General features: G+C 39.3%; 1 pseudogene; it reads right to left on the minus strand.

The window, feature by feature from the left end:
• Positions 1 to 11,866: 11,866 nt before the first annotated feature.
• On the minus strand, positions 11,867 to 12,463 carry LOC147434584 (uncharacterized; annotated as a pseudogene).
• Between the last annotated feature and the right edge of the window lie 1,862 nt (positions 12,464 to 14,325).

A 14,325-nucleotide genomic window follows, 5' to 3' on the forward strand; every position in this document is an offset into this window, starting at 1 on the left:
TCATACTATGGTGGCCTCTCGAATCAATTTCCAAATAGGGGATAAGAGAAATTCTACGACCCCTGAAAACAAGGGTTCCAATGAGCCTAAGGGGAAGGAAACTGTCCAAAAGTCTCCTAAAGGTAACGTCAACAAAGCTAAAGAAAAGGGAGTTTATAAAGGCAAAAATAAACTCTCTCCTGAAGATCTTGAGCATTATCGCAAGGATAACTGGTGTTTCAAGTGCGGCGAACAAGGGCGTACATACCACGCTTGTCCCCAAAAGAACAACCGCCATGATCCTCCTAAAGCTACCTTGGTCGAAATCCAAGAGGAGCATTAGGAGAAAGTTGGACTCATTTTCGGGCCTTTTAGCTCTAGTGAGAGAATGCTCCTTAGCCAATAGGAAGAAGGCTAACGTTACGTTGAAAAGCCTTTGTTCTTATTTTTGAAAATGTCCATGAAAACCTTTTGGGTGAAATTATCCCTCTCACTAGAAAAAAAAGGTTCTTGATAGTGACATCTTGCACAAGCACCGAACGTCTTTTTATGACGTGCTGTTGCTATCCTATAAAGTTTGGTGCTTGTATGTGTGCAACTCACACACGCATCAATCACCTTTTCATGAGCTACTTGCAATTTAAATTTGAATGGATCGTACTTGATAATGATTGATAGGTACTATTAAAGACTAAGAAGAAGTCAGAACCAAGCGAATAGAGGCCCCTGAGGGGTCCCTGGGGCCTCTACTCACTTGGTTCTGACCTCATGAGACCCCGAGGCTTAAAAATGCAAAATCTTGAGCTAGAGACGTCGGATTTCAACATTCTAAAGTGCTATCCGAAGGTTTTTTGACGTTTCGGATGCATTCTTGGTATTCTTTTTGTATTTTGAAAACATCTTTGTGACGTGTTTTATCTCATTGTACATCACATCACTCATTAAGATTTAGGAACATAGATTTTTGTGCACACTTAAGTTCAAAAAGCATTATGTACGAGCATGCATTCAAGTGATCGAGCAAAATTTCAAGTGTGTACTATGCAAAATAGAATTCTAAAAAACTACGTATACTTTCATATTTTGCAAGATTACCTCTCTCTATGCTCAATTGGCGTTTCTTACAGGGCCCAAAATTGAGGCCAACTTTCCTCCTAATGGAAACTCACTACAAAGGATCTCCTCTATGCCATGCTAGGAGAAAGGTAAGAGAACATGATGCTTTTATTCTCTTTGACCCCGGTTTTACTTACAATTTTATATCTATAGAGTTGGCCACCAAGCTAGGCATACAAGCCTATGAGATGGGAGATGTCCTACCCGCGAACAGTGCTTTCAAGGGGCAAGAAGCTTCAGTCACTCCTTTAATCGGGAAAATAGGGATCCAAAGGGGGGGCCATCTATAAAAGAGCCATGTGCAACAATGGGCTTAAAAGACCCTAAGGTTCAACCCATTAAGACTTCCAAAATGCTAAGGTTCCAAAATTTAAAGGTTGTGTCCAAAGGTCAAACATTGAGGGAATTGGATGCTTTATGTGTGTCCAAAAAGTCTTTAGCAATCCCTACATAGGAGGGGACGAGCCTTGCAAGTAGGGGATGAGAGAGAAATTCACACGCACACACACACACAAGCTCCCTTTACACAAAGGGAATGAGGGACACATGTCAACAGCTCCCTAGCCCAGATGCCCACAAGGTGTATTAAAAATCCTATTCGATGGCCTTGGAGGTGGAGCAATGAGAATTAGGCTAGAGTAAATCTAGTTTAATTATTTTAAAAACACTTAATAAAATAACCAATAAGAATTAAGCTCTCTAGAAGACTATTGGACAGTCTCCCAAGGGGACCAATGAGCATTCAGCAGCCCAATGGCTTGACTAATTCCTATTGGCCAGGAGGCAAAGGGGTCCAATGAGAGTTTAGTTGAATTAAATAATTACCTAAAACTCTCACAAAAGGGGAAAGGGGGACACATGTCAGAAGGCTATCACTTATGATGCTTAATTACCATTGGCTAAGCCTCGGGAGGTCCAATAGGATGCGAGCAAGAGCAAATAGCAAGAGGGGTCAACCAAGAGATGTTATGCTTTTTGTTGCTCTCTCCACCCAAGCACTCTTGTTAATCTCATTAGGAATCCATTCTTATGAAATGCTCACTATGTTCATGCTATTTTCCACTACACACAAGTTACTGGGCCATTAAATGTTACATAGCAAACAAGAGGATCATTGTTAGTAGTGCTATATCTAGATTTCAATGGTCTATTGTATTTCCCTAGTTGTGGTTTGTAAACTTTTTATCCTTTTTTTTTATAGTAGGAAGAAGTAGCTTTCAATTTACAGCCTCCATCTTCTGGTTGTGTTTTAACGTAGACGGCCGGACTTCAATAGCGCATATAGACTTCAAAAATGCAAACAATTCAAAAACAGACTTATGTCCAACCCTAAAATATAGGCATTGACTAATAAAGACGAGATAATTACCCGGTGGTCCTGATCTCCGTGCGTCTTTAGATCGAAATGTCCAAAGATCAAGCATGGCTAGAGAATGTGAGGTTGTTAGAGGTAGCAACAAATGGTATAAAAACTGCAAACGGGCTTAAAAAAACTCAACGGCCTTCATAAACGACTTGTGTACTTCAAAAACACAAACTGACTACTACGAAAAACGAAGTAAAATAGCACAAACAGACTTCAATAGCACACATAGACTTCAAAAACACAAACAAATTTCAAAAATGCAAAAAGACTTTAAAAACAGACTTATGTCGAACCCTAAGGCATTGACCAATAAAGACAAGATTATTATCTGGTGGTCCTGATCTCCATGCACCTCTAGATTGAGGTATACGGGGATTGGGCATGGCTAGTGAATATGAGGTTATCATGTAGTTACTGGTGTGTACTTATAACAAGAGTGATTTGTTCATTTGTTGTATCATTCGTAGACAAAGTATAGACGATAGGATGGCGCGTCCTTGTGCACGTTTCAAGCATCGGATCTTTCGAAAACAAAAAAATAGTGATCATCACATACGTAATAATGGTCTCTTTTCCATAGAGCAACTACAAGATCTGCATTACTTATCTCATGGTCCAAAGGTAGTAGATCAACCCTTGCAAGTAGATATTGCTTCAATTTCATCCCAAAGAAGACACAAATAGCTATGGACGGAGTCCATCCCACAAATACCCGATTCCACATTTCAAGAAGTTGAGATGGAGCAAATGTACTTAGACACGTTCTTTGACATGGATCCCATCATTGAAAAAACCTAGAAGGTGACGACATTCAAGGAAGCACTGCAAACCAACCACAGCCATCCCGTCCATATCGACGACATGATAGCAACGATAAAGAGGGCAAGATGATGTAGACTCTTGCATGTATGCCACTTTATAATGGTGCAAAAATCTAAGTTCTCCGTACCGCTTTGGCAATGGTGAATCTACAGTCTATGTACGGGTGGTTTGATGCCTTCATTACAAAGATTTGCAGGTAAATATATTATATCCTAAGCATGCCAACGTCCAATTTATAGTTCCATAATATGATCTTTGTGTTCACTTGTTGATGTTATGATAGGTTGCTCAACAAGAAAGTCTTGCTGGAAGGCAATCACATGTCCATACTCGTCTAGCCACTAAAAAACTTCTTACTAGCTTGGACTTGGATTATTACACAATTCATGCATGTCCCAATGATTGTATACTCTTTTGCAATGAGTATGCAAATTTGGAACAATGTCCCAATTGTGGATCAAACAAGTCTAGAGAGGACACAAAAGAAAAATTTGTCCTTGCAAAGATCCGTTGACACTTTCCTATCATTCCAAGAATAAAGAACATGTTCAGGTGCAAGTCTATAGCTACTTTGATGACATGGCACTTAAATAATATATCGACAGATGATGTGATGCGGGTATCTACTGACTCTCGTGCATGTATGGAAGTACACAAAGGAAAGATGGCCTACATTTAAGGGTGAGCCTTGATGTATCCATTTTGGTCTGGCAATGGATGGAGTAAACCCATTTGGATTATAGAGTTTTTCATGGAGCACGTGGCTTGTTTGATTAGTTAATTAGAATATTCCACCATGCCTGGCTATGAAGAAGGGCCATCTGTTGTTGTCATTGATTGTCCTAGGAAAGTACAAAGCAAAGAGCATGGACATCTATCTGGCACCACTTATAGAAGATCTCCAAATCTTGTGGAGAGGGATTGATGTGGTTGACATGTCCGAAGCAATCGGACGAAAAAATGTACATGTACAAGGCATTCCCATGTGGACTATGCACGATTGGCGAGGCTTCGGCGAGTGTTCAGGTAAGTATCTTCAAAACTCTCATGTATATGCTATTCCTAGATATACCAATTTGCTTTTATTTTAATTTTATGATTTTCCAGACTTGAGTTACTCCAAAAATCATGCATGTCCAAAATGTGGTCCTCGACTTGGCTACTATTGCTCTTATCATTTGAGAAAGACAATTTACAAGGAGCATGGTAGATTTTTTCTTGAAGAACATGAGCTACATGGAACAAACATATGCAAATTTGACATGCATCCGTTGAAAGCGAGAAATTGGAAAGACATGTGGTTAGAGAGGGGAGATTTCAAGCCACCGTGCATGAAAAGCTTTCTATTTTCCATGAACTAGCTCTCGTATTGGAGTGACCTTTTGATTAATCATCTGCTCAACCCAATGCACATTTTCAAGAATGTGGGCAAGATCTTATGAAAAATCATCACTGGAAAAAGGGAGAGCAAGGCCCAAAGAGATGACCTACAGGCTATGGGTCAAATGCCCGAGATGTGGCCTCAACATAAACCGAATGGAAAGTTTGCTATACCAAAAGGTCCATGGGTTTTGAGTCGTGCAAAAGAGAAACAAGTGAAGAAGACTATATCTTCATTTAAGACTCCCAAGACTCCCACTGGGTGCATGGGATATTTGAAAACGACTTTTACTAGAGATGAAAACCTTAGTGGTCTTAAGTTCCACAATTGGTATAAATTCTTGCAATTTATCTTACCAATTTTCATAAAGGATTGTCTAACAGATGACATTAGAAGAACAATCTATAAAAGCAGTGAGTTGGTACATTGGATTAGTTCAAAAGAGATAAGAAAAGACAGCATAGATGTAGCATTTTTAAATGCTATTGAGGCAATGTGTATGGTGGAGAAGTACTTTACAACAAACATTCTTACCATCCAAATGCATCTACTTATGCATCTGGTCGGTGAAGTTGCAATTGTTGGGGTAGTCCATAGCAGGTGGATGTTCTTCTTGGAGAGATTCATGAAGACTTTAAAGGGGTTCGTTCATCAAAGGGCTTGCCCCGAGGGTAGCATGGCCGAAGGATTGCTTGTACAAGAGTCTCTTGTTCTCATTAGTGAATTTTTGGGCTCAATTGATCTAGAGATACCCAAATGTGGACTACTGAGGTCAACGTCAAGGTGACAGGGGATGAGCCGCAGGTACAAGGCATCATTAGGAATATGGATATCACAATGCGAGAAAAGGTTATGAGATTTTTTCTTCTTAACTCAGACGTCATGCAAAAGTGACTAGAGAGGTACAAAGGGGAAAAACAACAATGCTTGACAGATCACTTGCAATTCAAGAATAATCGTGCCACTAGAAACCTTCCTTTTCCATATATTATTTCAGAAATTGCTTGACCTTCTACTGGGTAGTGGGTAGATGTGACAATCTCAGAGGCAAAGAGGAACGGAGTGTTGATTACTGAAGAGAAAGAGGAGATGTGAAGGAGTTGCTATTGGCATGTAATTATTTTCACAACTTCCTTTTGTAGGTCCACATGATCACATTAGTTTAGTAACTTTAAGCTCGTTTCATATATGTGGCTGCACTATCACAAATATGGAGTTTTGTGATTGCATGGGAGACACTCTAGACTACAACGGATAGATGAACAAAGGGTCACCTTTGACAATGGTGTTAAAGCAAGCTTCATACAAGAAATTCGGGGTAGTGCCAGAGATGAGAACACAAAGAGTAGCCAACTTGAATACTTTGGCTACATCCAAGATATCTTGAAGATCAACTTTAGGAAGTTTCATATTTTTATCTTTGATGTCATTACCAGCTGCCCTAATGCAAATGTGTGTAGAGATAAGAGTGGACTGATTCAAGTGAACTCTAGGTAGGTGTGAACAAATGCGCGGGATACATTTGTACTTCCACATCATTGTGAACAAGCTGTCCTCACAATAGATCCATTATAGAGAGAAAATGATGAAAAAGATATATCTAAACCGCGCTAGCTCTACGTTATTCAAGTTGCTCCACGGAGCAAGCAAGCCTGTGAAGGTTTGGAAGTTGAGGTCAAAGAGCTTCATGAACAAAGTGCATGGCTGACGGCATATGTAAGTGAGAATTTTGAGCTGAAGGTCAGTGGTGAGCAAATGCCTGCCCCTAGAAATGAGTTTTCAAATACGCAAGTTGAGGCAGAGAGCGACGAAGAAGTAAACTTTGATGACAAAGATGCAAAAGTACAGATTGAGATAGACATCTTCGGTGCATCAGCTCTCATAGAAGATGAGAGATTGACTCTAATTTTTGATAGGAACTCTTTTATTTAATCAACAACACTGGATAGATATAATGAGTTGTGTTGCAGATTTTTTTTTCTATTATTTGCATTTCTTAAGATTTTCTTTTGTGAACTAGCATATTGTATCTCTGTTATTTGTGTATATGTAGCCATGGTCGATGAAGACAAGACATACTCTCCTAGTTTTAGTTTTTCTGTCACTCTGATCGGCATGCCACCGGAGTAGATGGGCTCCTTTTTGTCATAGTTCACAACAGAGTAGGTTGCTTATGCACAGAACGTTTGGGGAGATGGTTTCTGTAGACCTACTATGGCCTCCCCTATGCCTAGGACTAGTGTGCCTCTACACTAACTGGTCCTACACCTCAGTCGAGTGTGCCCCCTACACCGATGGTTGTTTCTTCTTCGCCACGAGGTAGGCTTTGTTCTGGAGGTGGTGGTTGTTCTGGTAGCGGTTCTATGGATGTGTCCACACCACCAGAGAGTATCCACCACTCTCTTCAGTACATATTTCACCAATTGGCACACCACACACACCTTGGGGATCACACGAGCATGACCCTAGCAAGGTGTACAAGACCAGGGATGGGGCTATTGTGGAAAATAGGGTCGGGAAGGCCATGCGACAGAGGATTTGGTAGATCTTTAAAGGTTAATTTACGCCACTCTGTGATGGAGCTTTGGGATGATCAAGATGATGAAATAAAGAATTACATCATCGAGGCTATTTACAGAGAGTACAAGCCGGTAGAGGGGTATGATCTAGTCTTGAATGACTCGATCTTGAGCGTAGTGATTGCCACAATGTCCTACCGTTGGTCAGAGGCAAGAGATAGGTACAAGGCTGACAATTCAAAGCTGGCATGGTTGGATAGAGAGGAGTGGGCGGGGAATGCAGGAGAGACACAGGACAATCCTCAGAGATTTGAGTAGCAGAGAGATGCAGCCAAAGCACGTTTGGAGTCCGATGGAGCGTCACATCTGGGAAGTGGGGACTAGGACACACTTTGGCATGAGTTTGTAAGTATTACATGTATGATTTAAATTGTCAAATATGTATATGTTATTTGAAGATTTATCTTATGGTTAATTGTTTATTTGCAAAGAGTTTTCGTGAAGCATCCTCTGACACTTTGAGAGGAGAAGTATGGGTACAAGCATGGACTTGTTTTCTTTTGACCCAGCTGCAGGATGAGGGAGATGCCTTTGATTGGGAGGCATTACCATGAGGGTGACATCCTCCACATATTTTTTTTTTTGTAGCTGTGGTCTTCTTAATACTGTTTTGCTCATTCATTGTATACATGTATTGTTTCATGCTTATGTTTATGGATTTTTATTCTGTGTAGGATTATGATTATGGTATGGCAATCATGTTATGGTTATGGTTTTGCAATTATCGTATGGCAATCATGGTATGGAAAACATGCTATGGTTATGGTTTGGCAATCAGGTTATGGTTATGGTTTTTCTGTGACGGAATGGCAATCATGTTATGCTTATGGTTTGGCAATCACGTTATGGTTATGGTTTTGCAATGATGGTATGGCTGTTATGGTTAAGATATGACAAGCAGGTTATGGTTATGGTTTGGAAATCAAGTTATGGTTATGGTTTTGCAATGATGGTATGGCAACCATGTTATGGTTATGGCATGACAAGCAGGTTATGGTCATGGTTTTGCAAATATGGTTTGGAAATTATGTTATGGTTATTGCATATAGCAATCATGCTATGGTTATGGTATGACAAGCAAATTATGTTTACGGTTTTGCAAATATGGTTTGGAAATCACGTTATGGTTATACTTACGGTTATGAAATCATGTTTTATTTATGGTAAAAAATTCTTCATGTCCTTCTGCCTATCTTCAATATGTCGCCTTTAATTTTTGGCGCTTATTTCAGTGTTTCTATCGACGTGTATTTCGGTGCCTATTTCGTTGGTTTTCACGTATTGATGCATATTTTGATGATATGATGCCAATGCTTATACCAACGCTATACTAGGGTTTTTATTTTTAAAACAAACTTTGGCCCATCAATATCTGCGTTGATTTTTGTGCGACGTATTGTAGTGTGTGGCTGTGGCTTTCATAACCAAGATTGTCACACACACACACTTTGTGTGTGTGTGTGTGTGTGTGTGTCCCACCTCTCTCTCTCTCTCTCTCTCTCTCTCTCTCTCTCTCTCTGTGTGCTTCCAAGATTACAAACAATATACTCACATACTTATGCACACACACATTCACACTTAAATACACAAACACAAACACACATACACATACACATACACATACACATACACATACACATACACATACACATACACATACACATACACATACACATACACATACACAAACACAAACACAAACACATACACATACACATACACATACACATACACAAACACAAACACATACACATACACATACAAATACACATATACATACATATAAATTACACACACACACACACACACACATGCACACACATATGAAATGATAGGAAGTGGGTGTGTTGTGATAATGCAATAGCATTAGATCATAGGTAGATTAGAAAGATCTGAATAAACAATGTAGATATGCTAACTTGCTTGATTGATCATAGAAAGTGAGAGTTATTACAAGCTTTGGGTAGTGCCATTATATATACTCAAATTCGAGGAATGGAATCAATGAGTGGATAGATATGCACCACATATGGTAATGGAAAGGGTCAAGTGAGCTATCACAAGTAGCATGTGGCTATCAAGTGTATGGTATACAGTGATCATGCAGTGAGTAGCATGTGTGAGAGGCTATAGGGTTCCATGGGGAAAGAGAATTATGCACATAATGGTGCATGCTTGGTGTCTAAGGATTTTTCTCAATATGAGTGTCAGTAAAGGCTTACCTGGGGTTGCATGCTTTGTGTCTAAGGATTTTTCTCAATATGAGTGTCAACTAAATTCTTACCTCAACAAATGCCCTCATAAGTTGATGTTGATACGAGAAGCATGGATTCTAAGCAACAGTCTAGAATGGGCTACATTGGTTAACTACATACTGCTCACATATTGCTCACATACTGCTCATAAAGTATAGTGCTTGGAACCTAATCCAAGATATACAAATACACCATACAGCACTATGACAAACTCAATGCTAGGATCTTCATATGGAGCAAAGTGTAGTGCCTGGTACTTAAACCAAGGTACAGAAAATACATCATAGAGAGAAACTAAACATCACCCAAACATTCCCCAAGGGATTATATCACATGAGAGCTCATAGAAAATGAACTTATGAAACCAAAACTAAATAAGTATGTCCATTCTCCAAGAGCATGAATTAAACATTAGCAGAATTAGCCTCTGAAACATGAGAATCTGACTCTGAAAATCAGGTTCTTGTAATCTAGGCACCAAACACCTTTTGGAAACATTTTCACATGTAGGTGATCTTTTTTGGTGCAAACTCCTCTTGAACTGATATGTTTTTTAGAAATTCCTCCTGAGCATATCTGATTTCAAAAAACTTAATTTCCATCAATTTCTCCAATGCATTCATCTCACTATCCACCGCTTCAAGTGTTCTTTGAATAACATCTGACTGGCCAAATATCAGACTCAGTAATATTCAGAGTCAGCAATGTTCAAAGTCAGCAATATTCAGAGCAGCATCCCAATTTCAAACCCAACAATATTCAGACTGAACATATAATATCCAGTCAACAAGGTGCTCTGGCCCCTCACTTAGTCTATAGGTTTATTTCCTATATGTGTGTATTTCAAGGAGAGGTGTGAGGGCTTTTTGATACTAAGCAGCTACGGAAGTTGTTGAGCTACCATCTCAAGTCGGTACTCATCTTGATACCTTAATGACATACATTAACGGTTTTTTCTGCTAGAATGTACAGTTACGAACTGACGGTACCTGTTTTTTTTCTTCTTTGATACTTTTTCTATGATTGCACAATTAGGCAATTGAAGATAGCTTGTAGTACGAAAATCATACTGATTACTATTGGGTTTTTTGGCTATTTGAGGGTAATTAGTTTCTGGCTTTGTTTTAGCTTGTACAATGCCTGTAAATCATTTTTGATAAATGTATTTTGATAACCCATACAAGCACATGCACGACACCCATAAAAGCAAAACACACTTAGATTTCAACACACCAAATTGGCAAAACGAAGTAGACTTTTTTCTTTTTTTTTGGGGGGGGGGAGAGGGGGGGATCAAAATTTATCGACGATCAAAAGGAAGGGGGGGATGACTTAAAGGATCAACGATTGGAAAGAGATCTTCAAGATGTGATATTGGATTGCTTGTAACGGGGGAAGGGCGGATAGAAGTTTTTATTTTCTACAGACCAAACATTCTCATGAATGTATGATAGTGGAAATGGTTAAGGTTAATCCTCCAACTTGGTGAAATTTTTGTCTCCAAATCTGCGATTGGATGTGGGCCCATCCCAACCCCTTGATCCCTTCTCTTTGATTGTGTCACTTTTTTTTTTTTGGGGGGGGGGAGGGGGATATGCACCACATATGGTAATGGAAAGGGTCAAGTGAGCTATCACAAGTAGCATGTGGCTATCAAGTGTATGGTATACAGTGATCATGCAGTGAGTAGCATGTGTGAGAGGCTATAGGGTTCCATGGGGAAAGAGAATTATGCACATAATGGTGCATGCTTGGCGTCTAAGGATTTTTCTCAATATGAGTGTCAGTAAAGGCTTACATGGGGTTGCATGCTTTGTGTCTAAGGATTTTTCTCAATATGAGTGTCAACTAAATTCTTACCTCAACAAATGCCCTCATAAGTTGATGTTGATACGAGAAGCATGGATTCTAATCAACAGTCTAGAATGGGCTATATTGGATAACTACATAATGCTCACAAAGATGATAACTACATACTGCTCACATACTGCTCACATATTGCTCACATACTGCTCATAAAGTATAGTGCCTGGAACCTAATCCAAGATATACAAATACACCATACAGCACTATGACAAACTCAATGCTAGGATCTTCATATGAAGCAAAGTGTAGTGCCTGGTACTTAAACCAAGGTACACAAAATACATCATAGAGAGAAACTAAACATCACCCAAACATTCCCCAAGGGATTATATCACATGAGAGCTCATAGACAATGAATTTATGAAACCAAAACTAAATAAGTATGTCCATTCTCCAAGAGCATGAAGTAAACATTAGCAGAATTAGCCTCTGAAACATGAGAATCTGACTCTGAAAATCAGGTTCTTGTAATCTAGGCACCAAACACCTTTTGGAAACATTTTCACATGTAGGTGATCTTTTTTGGTGCAAACTCCTCTTGAACTGATATGTTTTTCAGAAATTCCTCCTGAGCAAATCTGATTTCAAAAAACTTAATTTCCATCAATTTCTCCAATGCATTCATCTCACTATCCACCGCTTCAAGTGTTCTTTGAATAACATCATGGTTATGTATGACATGCTTCTCCCCACAAATAGGGTAACAACATTTTCCATATGCAAACAACATAAATTTAAGCAATGGTTCTTCCTCTTCCACTCCATGGGTATACTCTAGTGGTAGGTTAGGGGTATCTAGGGGCTCTTCTAGGATCTTTTTGCCAACCTCCTTTTGCACCTCCTTCTCCTCCATGTTTGGTATCCCTACTTGGTGGATTACGGGATCCATCCTCCATCCATCATCGTCATCATCACTCAAATCCCCTTCAAACTCATTCTCATATGTATCCCTCAGCTTCTCACATGCTTTTTGCAACTTGAAAACCTTCTTTCTGCTAGAACATGATTTTCGCCTATCCCCTTTATGATCATCTAGCCATTTATATGCATTCTCCAAGTCATCTTAAAAATCATCTAACTTCTCTAAGGCTCTTTACATTTTGTTATAGGAAGTTGGTTTATGCAATTTGTGACTAATTTTATGAAGTTTTGTGCACAAATCCACCATGCACCACTTCCTACAAGCATCTCTCTTTGAGCACACATCAACTACACACGGACAATCATCCACCTCATGCTTCTTACTCATGCAAGCTCACATTTCTCTTTCTTCCTTTTACCCCCCCATAACATACACCAATCATGTTTAGCCCTCAAGATCGGTGTACCACACCAATCCGAGACCCATTAAATTTGCTAAACGAAGAGCCACAAATGTTGTACCAGGATCCGCATAGTCCATTTAATTGGTTGCTTAAATTGATTGGGATATTTTACTTTAGTGATGTATTTTTATGTTTGGAAAAATCCAGTGAAAGATACCATTCTTGAGTTTGTTTGCTTCGATAGATCTGATTATCAACATCAGATTCAACATCAGATTTCTCTCTCTAATTTCAAGAAATTGTTATTTTGTCTCTGCAAAATCATCTTCCATTTTGCACATTCTGAATCTGTGCGGCTTGAATCTACAACACCTTATTGAATGTGTGTAACCTGAATCTGCAACATCTTACTGAATCTATGCAACATGAATCTGCAGCACTTATAAAAGTAAAATCTGAATTTTGAATCTTTAGCAACGCTTCTAATCAAACATGATCTGCTGCTCCTGAATTTTTGCTCCTCGGTCTAACAATTTCTCCTTCAGAATAGGTTCTTTCATAGCATCATCACTCTCGTGAAACACAAAGACCGACCTTGAATGCTGACACAAAAGGTAATCAGACCCAATGGACATACCATTAGAATAGGTAATCAACAAGACAAGAATGTCAGACACAACACACAAACAATGGTAGTAGGTTCACCAAATATATTGGCTAAACCTTGAGTGGCCCAACGGGATCGCCAAATGTGTTGGGGTTCAACAACACAAGAGTCTCTATCTCACACATGCTCTCAAACAGAGAATAGATACTCACTCCGTGATCAGACTCAGCAAAAGACACATTTACATAACTTCAGAGTCAGCAAACAAAACATAGAGAAAGATCAAACAGACACCATGGCTAAAGCTTCTCTCGCATTCTCCTTCTCAGAACTCATCCCAATACAAGTACCAATTGATGATTATAACTGTCCAACCGAAAAATGTTCTTGACATAAAATATCAGAGTCAGCAAAATCCGACCTAACCAAAATCTGACCTAGCAATATTCCGACCCAGTAAAGATTCAACAAATAATCCGACGCAGCAATATTCAGACTCAGCAATAATCAAAGTCAACAAAGATATCTGACTGGCCAAATATCAGACTCAGTAATATTCACAGTCAACAATATTTAGAGCAGCATCCCAATTTCAAACTCAACAATATTCAGACTGAACATATAATATCCAGTCAACAAGGTGCTCTGGCCCCTCACTTAGTCTATGGGTTTATTTCCTATATGTGTGCATTTCAAGGAGAGGTGTGAGGGCTTTTTTAACACTAAGCAGGTATGGAAGTTGTTGAGCTACCATCTGAGGTCGGTACTCACCTTGATACCTTGATGACATACATTAACGGTTTTTTCTGCTAAAACATACAGTTACCAATTGACGGTACCTGGTTTTTTTCTACTTTGATACTTTTTGTAGTACATAATTGTTTGAAAAACATACTGATTAATATTAGTTTTTTTTGGCTATTTTAGCGGTTATAGACAACCCTTGAGCATTGCGTGTTCTCTTGGTTGCGTGCATGTTCTCTTGCAAGAACTCATGGTGTGTTCTTCTAGGGGGGGGGGGGGGGGGGGGGGGGGGGGGGGGAATCTAGGGCCTCGACATTATGCAGCCTTCGTATATCTTATCCATGA

The sequence above is a fragment of the Adiantum capillus-veneris genome, chromosome 19 (genome assembly GCF_014529385.1).
Source record: "Adiantum capillus-veneris isolate H3 chromosome 19, ASM1452938v2, whole genome shotgun sequence".
NCBI classification, from domain to species: Eukaryota; Viridiplantae; Streptophyta; class Polypodiopsida; order Polypodiales; family Pteridaceae; genus Adiantum; species Adiantum capillus-veneris.